The 21,779-nt window shown below is 31.9% G+C and overlaps 1 protein-coding gene and 1 pseudogene across 4 annotated transcripts in view; one reads left to right on the top strand and one right to left on the bottom strand.

Moving 5' to 3' along the window:
* The window catches only part of LOC117212037 (5-hydroxytryptamine receptor-like), a 181,546-nt gene extending 173,893 nt beyond the window's left edge, over positions 1 to 7,653 (bottom strand). For all 4 annotated transcript variants that reach the window (XM_033456486.1, XM_033456485.1, XM_033456489.1 and 1 more), the window contains exon 1: positions 7,612 to 7,653. The gene's annotated coding sequence lies outside the window, so the exon portion shown is untranslated. The remainder of the gene's footprint in view (positions 1 to 7,611) is intronic.
* LOC117212044 lies at positions 1,979 to 2,100 on the top strand (annotated as a pseudogene).
* Positions 7,654 to 21,779: the final 14,126 nt, after the last annotated feature.

A 21,779-nucleotide genomic window follows, 5' to 3' on the forward strand; every position in this document is an offset into this window, starting at 1 on the left:
TACATTTTCTGTAGAAAACAGAAGTTAAAAATTTTGTTCTTAAAGGGCATAAAGCCATCAAGTTCGAAAAAATGTTGGATTCCAAGATTTTTGTTTCTGGAATTAATAAAATAATTATAGAAATGAAATTTGCTTCCGCGAAGTTAATGTTAAATAATCTATATAAATACACTATTTATTGTAATATTTATTATACTGTGGCGACACGGGCCACGGAACTTTTCAACGGCTCCGGATGCAAAGCGCGACGCCGCCAAAGCGCAACACCGACGTGCCCAATGTACCATCGATATCTTCACACTCTTTCCGCCGAATTCTCGGAAGAGCATACACGTGCCAGCACTGGCGGCACATCTAATGAATGCACGCTAGTGGGGGATATCGATGGGCTACGAAGGGAAGAATCTGCACGATCCGAAACAAAAGGGCAGGCAGTCTGTCTTGCGCCATTAAATGTGTAACTCCTCGGTACTATTTGCATAGCAACGCGTCGAATGATCTCTCGGTGTCTATCGTTATTTGTTAGTTGTTACCTGTTGTCTGTTAAGTGTAATTGTTAATTGTTAATTGTTAACTCTGATTGTTGATTAGTTCTAATTAAACTATTGTTCGTTAAAAACACCAAGAGTAGTTCCTGACGCACCTATCACCATACCACCTCAATACAATAAATTTATATACAGGGTGGTTGGTAACTGTTGGTACAAGCGGAAAGGGGGCGATTCAATGCGAAAAAAGAAGTCGAAAATATAGAATAAACATTTTCGAGACAACGATCTACAATGAGATCCGTTATAACTTACCGTATCGTTTTCTCGAAAACAAAGCCTCAATCGAAAAATTTTTATTCTATATTTTTGACTTCTTTTTTCGCGTAGAATCACCCCCTTTCCACTTGTACCACCAGTTACCAACCACCCTGTATATATGTCGGAGATGAAAGGAAACCGGAGTCTTCCCTTTGAAATTTTGGGGAAATCCTCTAATACTTTAGCCTAGATTCTATCATAGTCGTAATTAAGCAATTGTTGTCATTCAATCTGATTGTGATTGTTCGAGGTTTGTGATAGTGAGACTGGGCTCGAGGCGACACAACTGATCGCTGAACATAGCCACGGTCACGGGATGGACGTTTTACCTGACGGAGATGTGGAGTGGTTGTATGGTTCTCCCTGGAAATGTGGTTGTTGGCCTCAAGAACGAGCCTAGCCAAGTGTGATTTTACCTCGGAGGTGCCAATTTAACGGGACACACGTTGTATTAATAATCAAACTCCAGGCGGAAACTAACAACGGCAATTGGAACTTTCTCGATGCTTCTAACGAGTATTTAACAAACGAACGCAATTGTAAAGGGAGGAAAATTTTCATCAGTCTATTATTCGTGCGATCGCCTTGGAGAGTGACACATTGAGCAGTTTATACCGAGCGTCCCAGCAATAGTATTTTGTGTTTAAAAGTATTCTACGCTTAGTAAAGAGTTATCTCGTTGACCGTGGATTCGTTATCGAACCCAAGAACATTGTCAATTGCATCTTGCGTGTCTAAACACCACAATTGTTCGTTAAACTTTGTAAAAGTCATTTTTGTAAATATAAATACCTGTAAATATAATCTCTGTTATACAAAACGATGGCTAATTCAAACGAAGAACTGTTACGCGTCCTAAATTCTAACGATAACCCGACATATATATAAAGATTAGCATAAAATAATATGCCAATACCTTTGACAAAATTAATTTTGAGTCTTATTGAAACAAAAGCATGGTTGTAGATTAGCTAGTAGTTATAGATAATAATTCCTTAAAATTACAGCATCTAAATGTGCAATATATACATTAGTATACTTTATTAGTATACTTTAGCAATTTTATAACATTTCCGCATAACTTGCGACCGACTTCACATATGATTCTCACACGACAACTTGCCAGAGGACCAGCTGATTCATAAACGATTCTCAGATTGCTCTTGCATGCCAACGCCCTGGCCGCGCTGAATGCACTCGTTCCCGTCAGATCACGAAAGTTAAGCAGCGCCGGGCACGGATGGATAGTACCTGGATGGGTGAACGCCTGGGACTTCGTGTGGCGTTGGCGAAACGCGCTGGGCCCGCCGCCCCCCCCCCTCCCGTGGGGTTTCGGGCTTGGGCGCTTGGCGGCTCAGCGCCTCGGGACCGCCAAGCAGTCCGGTAGGGGAACCCGGCCTGCCTGGCACGGCGGCTCCGGCGACGAGGCGGTGTGATGACAATGGTCACACACCGCTCCATCAGCGGTGGTATTAGGCGCGCGGGGGAGGCCCCGTTGCGACGCTCACAGCGATTCCCGGACCTCTCTCGATCGCAGCCGGGACGGTTATCATGGAGCTTTTTTTAGTCGGTTGGAGTCCGACACTACCACGCTGCTTTCCCCAGAAGCGGCCTGGCGTCCGTGCGGATTTCCTCCACGTAAAATATATATAAAAAAGAAAGAAAAGATTGCTCTTGCATGACGCTCTCGATTCCTTATACGTACAATACACATAATTGTCACGTGTAATTAGAACTCCACGTAACACCATGCACTCTCAATCTTCACGTATATTTCCGGAATCGTTTTCAATTCTAACGTAACCATTTGATCTCATTCCCCTGGTCCTCAATCGTCATTCACGCTGCATTCAGCTTTTCACCTGTATACCTATTCTAGACCATAGCTGTATATGTATAGTTACAGCGTATTTAACCATGAATCGGAAGAATATGTGCATTAACGTTGGGAAGAACATAAAGAAGTAACGAAAATTGTTATTCATACTAATGCGAAATATCAACCAACAGCTACAAAATTGCCTCATTAGATACACGTTCTTGAGTATACTGAAAGAAGTGAGAAACATGCAACATGAAACAGAAAGAAAAGTTCAACAGCTGTTTTAAATGATATATCGTACATTCAAACATAATTATGTTTGGTATCTTTTTTAGTAGAAAAACCTCAGGAAGATTACACTAATAGGATTATAAATGAAGAAAATATAACACTCATATACTAATATAAATGCTTTTCTATTGAAATTTCTCAACACAGTTATGTAGTACCTGCAAACATGTACGTGTTGCAGCATAACGTGCAAATATAACGTTTGCAATTCACTATCAAGGTATGATGATAGAAGTAGCGCTACGTAATTAACCTCTTGCCTTACGATTTAATTTGTGACCACACATGGAGCTGTGAGCTGTGAACGAAGTAGCGACTAAATAGTAGTTGGCCTTATTCTGTTATATAGTGGATTTTGTATAAAACACGCACACTTCACTTATTTCACATTTTACACACATATGTATAGAGTGTAAGTAAAAAGTAAATGCAAAAGCCACCGTAGCGTGATTCTACGCCTCTGGATCGACGGAGATTTGTAACAGAAATATCGTCCAAAATTGATTTTAAGCATGATTTTCAAGATCAACATTCTTTTACTGTAGCTTATTCTCCTCGTCATAGAAAAAAATAAATCTCAAAAGAACCACGGGTCGCAAATGCCCCCCCCCCCCTGCTAGAAAAAAATATTAAACTTTTTATAACATTCAAACTAGGAAATGAAATAATGTTTTTATAAATAATAATATTACAATAAAATAACACTCTATAGAAACAAGTTATGTCCAAATCGATCTCCTCATATTATCTAGTGTGCGACGCCAAATTGTTCGGTTTCAGTCCATTGCAAAATCTTGTTTTGTTGTTTCACATTAATAGACACACGTACGTACGTTACATGAATAAATTATTTCATAATTTATGATTTCTATGATTTTACTATATAAATTTGTATCCATCACAAAACTATAGTAACTATCGCTTCAATGTTGCTCCGTCCAACAACTAATAGATTACGCATCTTTCTATAAAATAAGTTACAATATAACTGTACAATATACAGGGTGGTTGGTAACTGGTGGTACAAGCGGAAAGGGGGTGATTCTTCGCGAAAAAAGAAGTCGAAAATATAGAATAAAAATTTTTTTTTTAATTTAATTTTTCCATCGAGACAACGATCTACAGTGAGATCCGTTATAACGAGATTTGATAAAGTGCACGCGTACCGAGCGAAAATTCAAAGTCGATTTTTTCGAAAACAAAGCCTCGAACGAAAAATTTTTATTCTATATTTTCGACTTCTTTTTTCGCGTAGAATCATCCTCTTTCCGCTTGTACCACCAGTTACCAACCGCCCTGTATATTTCTATGTATTACACATACATATTTCTCGATATACGAGAATCTATGATGCACTTATATGCAAGGTGTTAACAAAATTTGAATGATGTCTGTTAGTTGTGATTTTAGAGACCAAATCAATAAAGAAAGTTTATGAACAAATATATCTTTTGGAGCTAATTTTTCAAATTACAAACAATTTCATTTTACGCTATAAATAATCTATTGACTGTTATAATTCAATAGATCAGCTGAAGAATTTTTCTTTCTATTTCACTCGCACTTCATGTTTCTCACTCTGAGGTAAACGAAGTTAAATATAAGAGCCGATATTCTTCAAATTCTCAAAGTGATTTGCTACATACACTCACAGCTGATAAATATCGTCCATTTCCTCATACTCTGTATGTAGAAAAATACGTGTGAGAGAAAAATACTCAAACGCCAGACAAATCAGTCATTCTTTTTATTCGGTCGAGAAACGAAAACAATTTTGTAAGAAACGAATTTAATGGCTTCGAAACGATAAAGGCAGACACAAATCCTAAGGAATTAATGTACGACATTAATGCTCGTAATTAAAGCTACTACGCTAATGACGAATTAAAAAAGCCGGTGTAGACAAAGATCCTCAATCGAATTAATAATCCCTGCTCTATCGTTTGAAGTAATTTCGTCGTTCGCATTATTCTCCAACAATGTAATTACTTCTTTTTGTTAAAAATTTTCCCCATAGGGTAATATAGTAATTTTCGATATATTAAACAAATGTGTATCCTGGAGGTTAGTATATTAGTACGTATTAAAATTTTCAAGATTTTTACAAGTATCTACATAAAAATTATTTAATCAATATTGTAGAAATATTTGCGAAAGAAAGGAAGTGGTTTATCTCAATGATATTAAAATATTATTACTAAGCTATGAATACTTTTGCATTTATAGAGAATTTAAATGTACAAAAATATACAGATATAATACTAAAAAATTTACAAGATATGCAAAATATGCAAAATAAAGTACTGACTATAATATTTATAAGCAATGGGATGAATGTTTGCTTATATTGCATTTCTTTAAATGTATTCATAAAAATTTTAAATTGTATAAACATCCACAGCTTAGTAGGGTAGGTATCGGTCTTTGTACTCTGAAATTCTTTTTAAATAAACCGATGTATTTGTGCGAAAAAATTAAAAATACAAATAAATACATATTACGAAAAAGTATATACATATACAGGGTGATTGGTAACTGGTGGTACAAGCGGAAAGGGAGTGATTCTACGCGAAAAAAGAAGTCGAAAATATAGAATAAAAATTTTCCGTTCGAGGCTTTGTTTTCGAGAAAATCGACTTTGAATTTTCGCTCGGTACGCGTGCGCTTTATCGCGTCTCGTTATAACGGATCTCACTGTAGATCGTTGTCTCGATGGAAAAATTAAAAAAAAAGAATAATAATAAAAATATTTTTATTCTATATTTTCGATTTCTTTTTTCGCGTAGAATCATCCCCTTTCCGCTTGTACCACCAGTTACTAACCACCCTGTATATTATATTTATCCATCCTTATGGTGTAATACTAATCAATCTTTTCGACATTGATGTACCTTATTTCGTATAATAACATAACTCTGAGATCAATGTTGTCAATGCCGAATATAATTTTTTATTTTTTGGTAGATATGTTTATCTACTTTAGTGTACTTACTTGCGGATACATAACGAAGTAATCATCATTTAACCCTATTTGTCTATAAAATATCAGCTTTAACAATTTTTACAGCTTTAACAACAAGATATCAGATTTAACCCTTTTTGTATATAAGATTTATAAATTTCTTCACAACGTGTTATTAATGTGATAAATTTGCTCAACTATACATATTATGTTAGTCTGGCAATAAATAAATTCTTCTCGTACAGCGGACGAGTTAATAGAATTTACCACTCGAAATAATTATAATCTATTGAATTTATAAAAAAATTTTTAGAACGAGGTTTGTTATATTTGATTGATCAAATGAATAACATTTTTCAATTTTTTTTTTTAATTATGTTTTCTGAAATATCAATGTGACCTTGACGTCTTTACGTGGCAGCGCATATTTTGTTTATTTCTATGTTGTACCAACTATAAAGGAACAAAGATTTGAGAAAATCGACACAAGTTTTGAGATTCTAAACGAAACGATAATTTGTGGGTAAAGCTTTATTTTGAGTAGTAATTTTTATTGACTCACTCTGTGTGCAATCATCGCACTCCAAACACTTTCCAGTAGCGAGATATCTGCTATAAAACGGTAATAACAATCGAAAAATAATTGATTCAATATATCATATCAATTAAGAGATGTGATGTAGACAGATATAGATATACATATGTATATACAAGTATTTTAATCGATTTATGGTTACATTACATAAATTTTATAGAAGAACATACATATAAATTTGTACTTAATAAAAGCAGCATTTATTACTTTTTTATGGAATTTTTTATGAAATAAATTTAAATTATCTATTAGTACATTTTAAAAGTTTACAACTCTACAGAATAGCCGATCACGGTGAAATATATAATTTGCCAATTTTATCCGCCGGTTTCAACTACCATTGCACGAATATTTTTTTTTAACTTTTAAAACTGCATTTTATCGTGTCAAGATATTTTATACACAGCTACAATGATCATAAGAAACAAACCATTTTGTAATTTAATTACATCGTATTAAAGGTAAATACGTTTCCGTAAAATAATCGGTTCTTATTTGGTAGAAAAATCATTTTTAATTTATTGTTAATAAGACGATTGAGAAATATGATATTTCATATAATTTACTAGCGTTTAGATATATACGTTGGTATTCGAAATTTTTTTTTTTTTTTTTGAAATGAAAAGCCGCTATTAATTTAATTATTCTCTGTATTTTTATATTTATTACTGATTATTACTTTACTGATGCATAAATTAAAGTATGATATGGTTTTGCTTTGTTAACATAAAATACAGAATGTTAAATTCTGTAAAATGTTAATATGTATATTATAGCACATACACACATAAACATAACCATATAAAAAATTTATACACATATAAAAATGGTAAAAAATTCCAAAAATTGAGAGCCCAACATAAAAAGTTGATATTTCTAAAGAAAATTGATTGTAAAAGGAATACATATATGTTCTTTTATGTATCTATACAAATTTTCTGTTACACTTAAAATGTTAATTTTTTAAAGTATTTTTATGCTATTAATGTAGCTTATTTAATCTACCTTAAACATGTGGCTTGCTTTTGTTAGTGGTTCAAAATTATAAAATACTTTATCAATGAAAAAGAAATAAAATGAAAGATGCAGAATATAAATTCATTCTGTTAAAATGTAGAGAAGTGGAACTTACGTTTACAAGCTGCATGTATTGTAGTACTCCAATATCTGTAACAAAATTAAAGAAAGTATAAATTGTAAATCTATGAATCACACGTCTACATAAATCGTAAGTATGCAAAATTGTACATGATAAATTAATAATAAATATTACCTGTTAAATGTAATTAATGATTATTCTAAACTGTATCAAAATTGATAGGGCATTAAGGTGTGAATTAAGAGATGAATATTTCAAACTTTCTAATTTTACTCCTATCTTTGTTTCTCATGAAAATTCATCGAATATCAATTAATTGTTAACTGACTCTTTTTATAATTGAATTGTCTTCTTAATTTTACTTAACATTCATGATCTTCACATTTGAAAAATATTACCAAATATTACTATTTAATTTTTACTCCTTATTTAGTATTTCCAATTTTTAACTTTAACAGACATTTCCAATTATTTTGCGAAAATTGAAAGTGTAAAAGTACAGAATGTATGTAATATACAAAAATATATAAAATATTTAAGGTAAAGTACTCATAACAATATTTGGATGATGAATGAAATAATTTTAATTCTGTTCATAAAAATGTGTCAAATAGCTATTAACCTTTAACAGAAAATATACAGGGTGGTTGGTAAGTGGTGGTACAAGCGGAAAGGGGGTGATTCTACGCGAAAGAAGAAGTCGAAAATATAGAATAAAAATTTTTTTTTTAATTTTTCCATCGAGACTACGATCTACAGTGAGATCCGTTATAACGAGACGCGATAAAATGCAGGCGTACCGAGCGACAATTCAAAGTCGATTTTCTCAAAAACAAAGCCTCGAACGAAAAATTTTTATTCTATATTTTCGACTTCTTTTTTCACGTAGAATCACTCCCTTTCCGCTTGTACCACCAGTTACCAATCACCCTGTATATATGTAAGGGTATATTATACATGCAAGCGTATATTGCACACAGTAATACTTTCACGAAGTAATAAATGCAGAGAAACGGAGATTAATTCACAAATATCATATAACATCAAAAGAATATGTTTAAAATTCTTGAAAAAAACTGGGAAAGTATAGAATCAGATTTCATTATAAATTTGGTATCATGTTACTTCACTCGTAGAACATGCTGTTTTGATTTGTAGAAAAATCTTGGCAACCGATGTCTTTAAATTATTTACTTTGTCTACATCAATTTGCACTGTTCATCACGTAATCAGATTCTACAAAATGAAAATTAACTTTAATAGTTTCGCCAGTTGTAATTATTCCAGGTTTCTTCGTAGTTTTTTATTAATCACAGATAATATATCATTCAACGTAATAGAAAGTAGATAAACCATTACAAAAAATTCAGATTACAGTTTAAAGTTGTACCTCATACAAAATTTTTTTTTTTCACATTATCGTCCTGAAATAATATCATGGTATTATAATATTACGTGTAATTACCGTAAAGTATTATTTGATATTGAATAATAATAAAGTATTCAATCTTACTTATATGACCTTTAACATTTTTAATTTATATAGCTGTTTAATTTATATGCTGTTACCTATGATAAACCAGTGGTTATTACTTTACTGATATTATATTAATTAAGTGTTAAGATTAGTTATTATTTAAATATTATTTATATTATAAAGCAAGATATAATAGTAAGAATTTCGTCTGCTTCATCTAATATTCAACAAATAACATATCTTGAAAGCTAATAATATACATATGTATATTTTTATGTACCAAATCTTAAAATTGCGATAAACAAATTTTAAGTAAACATTCATTTCAATGCTTTAACGGCAAGGAATTAAATTCATTATCTATGCAAACTGGATATTACGGTTTCACTATCAGAAAATAATGCGTGCAGTCTAGAAGGCTGATACCAGATAACGGTTTCAGTACGTTGAACATGTATGCAAATTACGTTCCAGTGAGACTTTTTATTTCATCATACGTTGCATAGAAATAACAGTAGAGTATTACGGACATGTATGTACTTATAAACAGGAGAAGAAGTTGTTGCTAATTAGGTTCTACTTGGCTAATATAAATTTTTTAACTAAAAAAATTTTCTTAAGTACATAAATAAATAAATCGTTAGATTTTTTCAATTATTATTTTTATATTTCTTAATGCTGGATACTACGTATCTTTTGCAAGAAAAAAAGACAATTTATCTATGTATTTTGCTAAAATTCATTTAATAACTTTTAAAAATACAAAAAATCATTCAAATTCTTCAAAAGGTAATGAACCTATAAAATTATTATCAAAGATGGTGCAACTGGTCATTTTGACTGCTTTGGTGATTTCAATGATAAATACGAAATTTCTTACTGCTAGTGCATATTATTAAGAATATAAAAGTAGATGCCGAGCTATAACAGGAAGAGAAGTAAACAATAAAATAACGAAAGGGGTAGTTCGCGATATAAATCGAAAAATTTATTTTGAATATATTAGAAATTCCTTGTGCAATTATAGATAATAATAATATAATAATTATAAAACAATATCCAAAGAAATCATAAAAAAAACTTTAAATACAACGCAAATATTGAAAATTGTCATATAAACGTTGATCTTAAAATATTATTTTTATTGCGAGGTTCCAATTTACGGATTGTAAATATACAAGAAAATATTCTTAAAACAATCATTTAAATAATATATTATTGTATTTGACTAAATTTTTGAATACACGTTATTTTACTTCAATAGATAAATAATCTTTTGTTTGATCAATTTAATTATTTAGCTATCGAATGAAATAGCTTTTTTTTAACGATTTATTCGATTTTAACACAAAATAACTTTCCATACCTCATCTCTAAAATAAAAGGTACAGAGCAGTTGAAATTATTGATTCGTTCTTTATTATATTATTATTATTATTATTTATCTTTATTTCAAATAAACTATGCTTACGCATATTCCGTATTGCCATTCGCACTTCTACTGATTACGTCACACATACTCTGTTCATATGTTATTGACGTATACTGACCTTTTAACATGTTTCGTAATACCAACATAAATATTCTATAAGTAATGCACAACACATATTCGCTGTTGCTTATACTATCAACGTTCTCGTATTCTCCAACAACCATAAAATCGATCATTTTGGTCATTGAAACAGGTTTGCAGTTGGCCTGTTTTCACCGTTTCGGCAACGCCTAGATACGCAAGTCGCTAGGAAATCGATTTTTCAGTACACGAAACACACTCTGTTCCGCATAAATAACAGAAACGTTTCGGTTATATGAAATTTGCCTCGCTTGTACCTTTGAAATCAGATTTCATGCAGGTGTAAGATTTAGACGGCTGTGAATCGAAGCGTACACGTTTCTCTGTCATTTTCGCTGTTGGCCGGGATATGTTTTCTCCTCGACAGACTAGTAGATAGCACACGCCTAGAACAGACGTAATAAATTCGCTTGTGTTTTCTTCCTTTTCGCCCGTGGCTCCGTCCACAAATCGTGAATTTAATCGAGAGGTCGTTCAGTTGTCACGATCCTTTGTGTCCCTTGCACAACGCATCGTGCAACAGTATTGCATCCATGGAAGAATCTATTCTTTATCGTTTCTATTATACCAACTGTGAGATTAGATTCGAATATCGCGTACGTATTTTACAATATTTACCATTTATCGTGAATGACTAACGATAAATGGTGATGGATAGTTCGATAGTCTGAGAATTTCTTATAAGCTTGCAAATGCAACATTTTTGACGATTAACGATATTCATTATTGTCTATTTCCAATAAATGATTAATCTTTAAACATTATTTTTGAACGCTGCAGTACTCCAAACGTTATAAATAGTGTCATAGTACCCTCCTCGACTAATACATAACACGAAATGCTTCACCAATATTTAATCGAATTGATCTTTATAAGTATGACGTAGGTAAGTTGAAATTAGAATTTTTGCTTCAAACACGTCGAAATTCTACTAGAGATTTATACCGTTTCCATTTCGTCGCAGCATTTCGAACAATTTTCCTACCGAAATTAGCTAAGAGATTGTGTAAAAATAGTACATATTCGTAGCAGAAGAAAGTATTATTAGATATTTGTTGATACTTTAAGCGTTGATACTTTCTGAACAGAAAAAAATTAGATGAGAAAAATGAGAATATTCGTGTGTCATATCGGAACATTAGACAGTAAGCCACGTTTCAATTATGTCGTCGATTAATTCCGTGTAACTAAAATTATTTCTTTTTCTTTACGGTTCAATATGTATTTTTCTACCCTCTTCATAATTTTAAAAATATTGCTTGCCGTAATACTAAAATATTATCTGCCTTCTACAAAGCTCCATTTTCATTTTTAGCTTAATTTTGTATTAAAATATTTCCTGTTGATAATTCCTGAACAGAAAAAAATTAGATGAGAAAAATGAGAATATTCGTGTGTCATATCGGAACATTAGACAGTAAACCACGTTTCAATTATGTCGTCGATTAATTCCGTGTAACTAAAATTATTTCTTTTTCTTTACGGTTCAATATGTATTTTTCTACCCTCTTCATAATTTAAAAAATATTGCTTGCCGTAATACTAAAATATTATCTGCCTTCTACAAAGCTCCATTTTCATTTTTAGCTTAATTTTGTATTAAAATATTTCTCCAGTCATAAAGCAAGATTAAAGTCAAGAGACCAACAAGAATGTTCTGATCTCGATTTTTATTACTATAAAAACAGAAGGTGTTTCTCTTACTACATTTTGTTATTTTAATGAATACTCAAAGGTCAATTCATCTATATCAAACGAATCTTCGTCTTAATTTACATTTTTTGGCCAATCTGTCGAATAACTATCTCTTCACCGATTTCCACGCCTCTGATCTTATCAAGGTTGTTATCAAAGCCATCATTCTGAATAACATTTTCATATATATAACGCGCTATTATCGGGACTTCCTGTTAAAATTTACAAGAAGTTTCTCTTTCCATTTGGAATTCAGTGACTGGAATTGTTATCATTTTTTCCTTTACCTATACATCGCTATGCCATATATAGGAGGACATTAAAAACAATCCTGTTAACATTTATAAGATTGTTTTTAATATCCTCATAATGTCATAGCGATGTATAAATGAAGGAAAAAATAATAACAATTCCAGTCACTGAATTCCAAATGGAAAGAGGTAGATACGCTTAAGCTGTAAGAGATAGCAGCTTGTGTAAGCTAGCCGCGTTATACATATGTATGTACGTATGTATGTGTTTGTCACAAAGTAAATATATGATACATATATGATAATTTGGCAACTTAGACCGAGCACTCGTTATCTGTTAGAAAAAATTCTTTGGAACGATGACCTTGACAATATATTTAAAGGGCGTCGAAATCGGTGGGGAGGTAGCTGTTTGATAAATTCACCCAATTTTTAATAACAAAAAATTTGCTTGCTATAGATATCAGTTACACAAGTTATCAACTTTGTTATGGATAAAAAGAAAGACATGTACTTTTGTAATCAATTAGATATACGCAGGCACATTTACAAGCAACTTAACATCATAATAGCTAAATATTTTGAAAGAACCAGAGTAATAAGATTCGTCAATTACATCTAAACAAACAACATTCGTAGTCTTTACTAAAGTCGACGCTTAAGACCAAAGAAACTCTGAACTAAGTTGCATCGTAAGCTAACCTTAAACTAATCCTAAACAAACTTGCAACTAACTATAATCCTAACAGCATGGCACGCTTCAAACGTGTCTTTCTATCTTAGGGGCTAAAAGCAGTCAACAATTAAATTTACGTCGCTCTTAATCACAGCCCAACGAGGACGTATCAATCATTATAGCTTGCATCAGAGAGTTTCAGTGTTAAATTAGCTTAATGCAAATAAAATTGGTTTTATTTATTGTATGCCTCTTGTTTTCGTCGAATCACAAAGGACGCTTGAGAAACGTAATCGGATTCTCTCGCAAATGCGTTAAAACAATACGAACCTTTTTTGCAAAGTCTCTGTACAAGTTTCGCTGATATAATCTCACGTATACATTTAAAATTAATCGTTTCGCTGAATCGGATTTAAATAACTTTCTTTTTGCCTTTTAAGCAGTGCTTAATACTTAAATACGTAAGCTCATTGCTAGGAGGTCTCCGTACATAAGAGCATTAATAATAATAGATACTGTAACATTGTTAAAACGTCGTATGTATGATATTGTAAATGATATTAAGACAAAATTGAATGAATTGTGCGTGTGTACAAACTAGCTCTTTATGTCTTTAACCCCTCAACCTACGATTTACGTTCGAGAATTTTGCGCCGAGAACGTAAACAAGATATTACACAGGGTGGTTGATAACTGGTGGTACAAGCGGAAAGGGGGTGATTCTACGCGAAAAAAGAAGTCGAAAATATAGAATAACAATTTTTCGTTCGAGGCTTTGTTTTCGAGAAAATCGACTTTGAATTGTCGCTCGGTACGCGTGCACTTTATCGCGTCCCGTTATAACGGATCTCACTGTAGATCGTTGTCTCGATTGACGTTACTTTTTTAATTTTTAAAATTTTAAAATTTTTAAATTTTTATTCTATATTTTCGACTTCTTTTTTCGCGTAGAATCACCCCTTTTCCGCTTGTACCACCAGTTATCAACCACCCTGTATACTATCTATATACATAGATACATAGACCGCCAACTTTAATATATACATAGATAGTATATATTAGTATAGTTAGTATAAATATGTACATAGTGTATGCATATTCAATATCTTTCAATATTAAAATTTAACGAATTTCGAAATATCTTTTGTAATAATAAATTATATAGTATTAAAAGTCTCGAAACTATTTGAAGGAATTCATTCATGAAAAAGACGAAAACTTGTTCAAAAAAATGCTTGTGAAGCTACCCAAAAAGTGACAAGATATAAGTAAAGAAAACAATATAACTTGGATTAGTCAATTCGGAAGATTCATTTAAATTCTTATTTTTCATTTTTCTTACACTTGGCTACGGATATTTCAATCTATCCAATAATTTGTTAAGCAATACTATTTCTGCTTTGTTAGAGGAATATACAATTTACTTAAATAAGTACGACAATAATTATATTCCAAGTTTGTGTTAAATCAAATATAGAATCTTTTGATGGAAGATTAAGATACATAAATGTAACAACAGTATAAACCACTATGGCGAAAGAGATACAACGTTTCGTTAGAGCAATCTGGGTCATTCTGTTTCCAGATGATACTTACGACTAATCCATAAATCAACCCTGCTTGAGTAGTATGCAAGTTTCTGTTCCAGTTACATAAATAATTTTGTCGCCTTCGTTTCTTACATGAAAGCAAATGCAATTAAAGGTCTTGTACTACAATAAGAAATGATCTCTGTATTCTTCATTAGAAAGACATGTCAAGTTCGCTGTCAGGCAGTTTGTACAGGCTTCGGGGCTTTCGTGATAGTGTTTGCTAATGCGTGCTTTTTCTTATTTAACATGTAATGTTCCAGTGTTTTTATCGATTTGTATGTTCAGTATACAAGTCTATAAGATTCTTTGTAGTATTTTGTTCTACCATCTTCTAATAATCTTTAACTCCTTAACCTACGATTTACGTTCGAGAGTGCCCGTAATATTTACGTTTGGCCCGATCATCGTGCTACGGGCTATGCCCGTAGTTGTGGTTAAGGGGTTGATAAATAGACTGTGATTGTTTTATGCAGTTTTATATTTTTATGAAAGCAGTTAGAGAAATGGAACCTATATATAGAGATTTGTTCCACTTATAAATAACGTAATGAATACATTGCTTTAGACATTTTATATATTTTTGTACATTATATACATTCCTATTAGATAAAAGTATTTTTTATGCCTGATTTATTAATTAATATTACAAAAATAAACAAGTTTTTAATTGTGTACTTGCTATTATCGATTCTTCTCCTCTTTCTCTTTGTATGTTTGTAAACGTATAGTAAAATTTATAATATTTATTTATATTTATGTTATTGCCAATGAATTACATAGTAGGTAATTTCCTCTTATCATCGGTATTTTAATTTTCTTTTTTTTATGACGGTATATGACACCATGCTTTAATGAACTTTCTCCTGTAAATCATGTTTTTATCTTTGATCTTAATTAACTGAATTCTGGATTCCAATAAAAAAAAAAAAAATGAATTGTGAAATTATATTATGAAAATAAATGATGTCAATTCGTTTATACATATATTTACGTATAGCAAGTATAAAAATCAAAGTAAAAATATTCAAACTTCTAATTTATAATCCAATAATTTGAGAGTATAATATTCTTTTCATTTTTTTGTATCGTTTATTAATTAATTAAATTGAATTTCTCTCTCTCTCTCTCTCTTTCCTCCTTCTCCTCATCCTCCTCCCTGTTGTCAATCGTTTTAATAATAGAAATATATTTGTTTTCTATGTTCTTTCTAAGGGAGGTATAATGTACTAAAATAAAAACCAATTTTACTGAAAATAAATTCATTTATCATTTAATTAGTTAATTACGTTGTAAAGTACAACATTGTTTACATACATACATTTTACAACATCAAATCTAATTATATTTTGTTTAAAAACAATATTTACTACCTGAATATAATAAAATACAAGCAACAATGGTAATACTCCTTCGTTCATAAATATGTTTCTTTATATCAACCACGATTCAAGTCGAAATTCCTTTTCAACGTTTTATTAATTTCGAATTAATTTCAATTTACATGCTTTATAACACGATAAATCTATTTTCATTAATTAAACTCGTTTAGCTCGAAATGGACTGAACTTGTACTTCTTTACCCACAATTACCTCTTTCTTGAACACGTTTGATGCTTCAGACGTGAAAATAAGTAAAATTAATTCAAATTATTGCACACGCTATAACGTCAAATTGCCTGGAAATTGTACGTGGCTTTAGTAACGGTAATATTTTACTCCAAATGAAGAACAACGTAGGTGTGCTCGCATAAATTTCATACCGAGTTTCAGTGAAATTACCCAGGAAAGTTAACAATTACAAAATAATAATAAACTTTTGAGCCCAAAATTGCACTACTATATGTATACCATGTACATTTCAGTACACTGCTAAACATCTAAAGCTAAATATGGAAATTGTTAAATGTACGTGAAAATTAAAAATAGATAGTACAATAGTTTCTATTCAAATAATAAAAAAGTTTCATGGTTACGACTAAAAAGTTGCTTCGTTAATTCCATTATATAGATTTAGATTTAGTAATAATTTTATAACTTTTTTATCTAATTAATCTTTCATTAAGAAACATTTTTCAGTTATGGAACTGTGTTAATATAAAATGATGAGATAAATTATTCAGATGAAATAAAATTGTACAAACTACAAATTTTAATCTTCATAATTCAGATTAAATAGTATTCATATATTTAGAAAATGTTTAAAAGTGTAGAACATTTCCACAGACAGATACAATCGTTCTAAACAAAAACAACAAATTAATCCAAAACGTAAACTTTTAATGTTCAAAAATATTTTTTAATCTAATGTTTTTATTAGAAGATAAAAACAAAGAAAAACGAAAGGAATCTGTTCATGAAATTAATGTAAATTGATAAAAATCTAAAGATAACTTTTTTATGTAAGTAATTATTATTGTAAAATTTATCTCGATATATATAAAAATAAAAACAAGATGACAATAGAATGTAAACCTACATTTCTACGTTAGGATAAAACAATAATAATAAAGGAAGTATAATAACGAACGTTTATTTATTCAGATCTGGAGATCCTATCATTAGCAAAATTAATGATTTACCAAATCCATCAATTCTAAATTATAAAAGTTATAAATACAAAGAAATTCATAAAAAAGACACGAGCAAATTACAATTGAATTATACAACGAATTTGACTGTTATTAATTTATAAATCTGAAGAATTTTATTCTATTTAAATTATTGATATTAATAAAAATTTCATTGCGTGTATTAACAAAATAGGAGATTCTGCAATCCTTAAATGATAGATTATTAACTAATTGTAATGTGTAATTTCAACGGCATATAGATAGATTTTTAATAAATTCCTTAGAATTCCTTCTTTTTCGCAATTACATATTCCAACTTGATTCCTCGATGAAATTTATAATTTTGAAAACTTCCACTTTCACGACACGCGTTTAAGTTAAATCATTAACACAGTCGAACATTTTATTTTGCCCGCAATTACATCCTTGCCGGAGGCTAGACGAGCGGTTCGCGACTGGAACGTTATAACGGGTACATTCGAGAAATCACAGATGCTCTTGCCCGCACCAATTATCGCACTCGCGATGCACGGAGTGGCTTTCTCGTCGGTTCTACAATCGTGACAGTGCAACCGAGCAATTTCTCCGAAATAATTATCTCAAACTATCTGGAACGTTTCTCGGTGACCTAACACGATGACTCGAGGGAGAGCAGCAGCTCTTTCGCTTTCGAGCAAAGCTCGGTTCTCGATTGGTGAGAGAAAACACGCAACAAAAAGATGCTCTGCAACTACACTGCTGCCGAGTAACTATACTAATAAAGCATTTACCCGGCGTTGTCCGGTAAAAGAAGGCGGGTGCTACTTAAACGAGAGGGCTAGCTCCGTTAATTAGCCGTTAGAAAGTGGCTCAAAGGCGTCATTTCGTTTGAGTAGCGTCACCCTAGTGTGTCGGCGAGCAACTCGAGCGAAAACTCGAGCTTCTTCGGGTACAGGCCCGCTCGATACCTCGGCGCAGAGGATTCAAAGCTGTACAGAGACGCTCGTTAAACCTTCTCCTTCTCAACGACTAGTATCTTTGCTAAGTAGAAAACGTAAACGGCGTAGATCGGTTGAAAACGCTTTCTGGTTATTTAAACCGGCTGCTTAGAGATCGCACTCATTTCCGCTTCGTAAATAATTAGGATTCCTCTTTTGATAATACCAGACAGGGCTTCTGTGGTGCAGAAGGAAATTTCAAGGAAGATAATAAGCTGGAAATGCTCCAGCTTTCGTCTATGGGTCTTGCTGGAATTAATTTCTTTGTCTGCGGTCTGTCGAAACTTTAATGTTTTAGATTGCGCTTTGTATTTGGAATTTGCCCGATGACTTGAAATTATTGCACCAGCATCCTCCTGCACAAGATCATTCCCTTGTTCGACTATTTATTGTAATCAGAAATTACTATTGTTAAGTTATATCTTCTTCCTCAATTATTTTATATCAAAATACTTCTTTTTGACCGCCAAGTGACATAAAAGTCGGAAAAGTAACAAAAATGAATTTATCACGTTTTTCCTGTACGGGGAAAGTATATTTTTATTTGTGCGTTTATATAATTTGAGTCAATAGGAATTGCTAACTGACATAACTCGTTGTCTATTGACTTTCTAAAAAATGTTTAAAATGAAATTTATTGTATTCGAGCAGACTTATCGGATGAATGCATCTTGATGTTTCGATGCCCTACATTGTCTGAAATATCAAGCTGATCTTGAGTTTCTTGTATAACAATATTTTATATAACCACAAAAGGAAACGAAAATTTATGGTAATAAATAAGTGAGTAACGTTGTTGCTATATATATGGAAGGTATATTACGTACACATTTAATACATTAGACTTTCATTTAGATATTTAACTTCATTAAATTGGCAGTGTTAATGAAATTAGACAGTATAATACCTATAGAATCTGGTAAATATTATTAATATTTAGAATATTACAATACACAATATGTAAAATTTAATAAATATCACCATTATGATAACTTCTGACTTGGAAAATTTTGTTAATATCGTTAGTTCTGTTTTGCAAGAGAATTACAGACTTTCTACGTTGGTAAATACACGGCTTCATGTACAAATTGTAAGTTATACAGGGTGGTTGGTAACTGGTGGTACAAGCGGAAAGGGGGTGGTGATTCTACGCGAAAAAAGAAGTCGAAACTATAGAATAAAAATTTTTTTTTAATTTTTTCATCGAGACAACGATCTACAGTGAGATCCGTTATAACGAGACGCGATAAAGTGCACGCGTACCGAGCGACAATTCAAAGTCGATTTTCTCGAAAACAAAGCCTCGAACGAAAAATTTTTATTCTATATTTTTGACTTCTTTTTTCGCGTAGAATCACCCCCATTCCGTTTGTACCACCAGTTACCAACCACCCTGTAGATTTTGTTTTTACCATGTTATAGTCTCACGTGAAATAGATTAGAGGATCTGTATAATTTATACAATTCACTCGTAAAATTTCCCTTAATTTAATACCTGATTCGGTACTGCTATATAATGTATGTAAGATAATTTATTAGTACCGACAATATGTCTTGTAAAATTTCATTAATAGCGAAGGAAATTGAATTAGCAGGGAAAAATGAACGGAACAGTTCGCTTTGATGAAACAATGGTTTCGACAAACAAGGAATCATATTTGGAATCTCGATTCACTAATCGGATCACGTCTTCTTCTTCTTTTAACAAGTTTCTTCAGAAATAAGATCGATTTCGGATTTTTATGTTTTGTTTTCACGCTACTTGAAAGCTTCTTATTTGTCGGAGATGAAAAGAAAACCGGAGCCTTCCCTTTGCAATTTTGGGAGAGTTCTCTAATGCTTTAGCCTAGATTTTATCATAGTCGTAATTAAGCAATTGTTGTCATTCGATCTGATCGTAATTGTTCGAGATTTGTGATAGCGAAATTGGGCTCGAGGTGACAACTGGTCGCCGAACGTAGCCACGGTCACGGGATGAACGTTTTGCCTGACGAAGGTGTAGAGCGGTTGTATGGTTCTCCCTAGAAGTGTGGTTGTGGTGGCATACGGCCTCAAGAACGGGCCTGGCCACATGGGATTGTACTTTGGAGGTGTCGATATAATGGGACACACGTTGTATTGATAATTAAACTCCAGACAGAAACTGCCTAGCAACGGCGATTGGAACCTTCTCGATGCTTCCAACGAGCATATAACAAACAAAATGCAATCGTACAGCGAGAAAGATTTCCATCAGATTATTATTCGTGTGATCGCCTTGGAAAGTGACACATCGAACAGTTTACCGAGCGTCTCAGCAATCGTATTTTTATGCCTAAAATTATTCTACGCATAGTAAAGAGTTATCCCGTTGACCGTGGATTCGTTTGAACCCAAGACCATTGTTAATTATAGTTTGAACCATTGTTAATTATTCGTTAAACTTATTATTCGTTAAACTTATTATTCGTTAAACTTATTTATTCGTTAATTTTCTTATTCGTTAAACTCAATATTCATTATACTTTGTAAAAACCTTGTATATACGCGTAAATATAATCTCTGTTTTGTAAAACGATGGCTGATTCAAACGAAGAATTGTTGCGCGCCCTAAATTCTAATGTTAACCCGACATATTGATGTTTCACTCGTCCTTAATCACGTAAGTTTAAAACGATAAATTGGACGATGAAGAATTTAAAGAATTTAATATGTGAATGTTAGATACTTATTTGAAGAAAAGTATTCGTCAAACACTTAATCAGTTAGTTATTTTTGACGAGTATACTCGTCGTGAAGAAATGGCAATATTTTCTAATAAAATTAAAATCAAAATTTTAAAAGTTCGATAGAAAATATTTAACTGATACCAAAAATTTAGATAACAATTTTAAACGATTATTGCAAAAGCACAAAATTTAAGCATAGTGTCAATAGCTGTTATGTACAGTTGCATAATGAGTTAATTAAATCATACAAATTGTATAGAGCTACATGAAAATGCAATAATCAGAAAACCATAAAAATTTAATCTTCTGTTACATAATATTCGCTCGTAACCACTTATTTCGTTATATTTACGAAAGAAAGAACAGCGAATTACTACGTTCAGCGAACGAATATTTCTAAATACGTAAATAACTTTAAGGAATCGTGCGATTTGATAAGAGAAATCCGTCGATAAGTGGTAAAAACGCCGATGATAGAAGAGAATGGTTTTACTGAAGAACATGGTCGTATTTATCTGAGTAAGGCTTCTGCTATCCAGTATAGTATGTAATGTACATAGGTACTTTTCACGTAACATACACCCGTTTAATTAGATTACGTGCTTAGGAAGATCGTATTTTCCGATTAACCGAGCTACGCTTTTTCTCTAAATCGATTTCCTGATGAAATTCAGCAATTTGC

The sequence above is a fragment of the Bombus bifarius genome, unplaced genomic scaffold (assembly GCF_011952205.1).
Source record: "Bombus bifarius isolate JDL3187 unplaced genomic scaffold, Bbif_JDL3187 scf7180000008266, whole genome shotgun sequence".
NCBI lineage: Eukaryota > Metazoa > Arthropoda > Insecta > Hymenoptera > Apidae > Bombus > Bombus bifarius.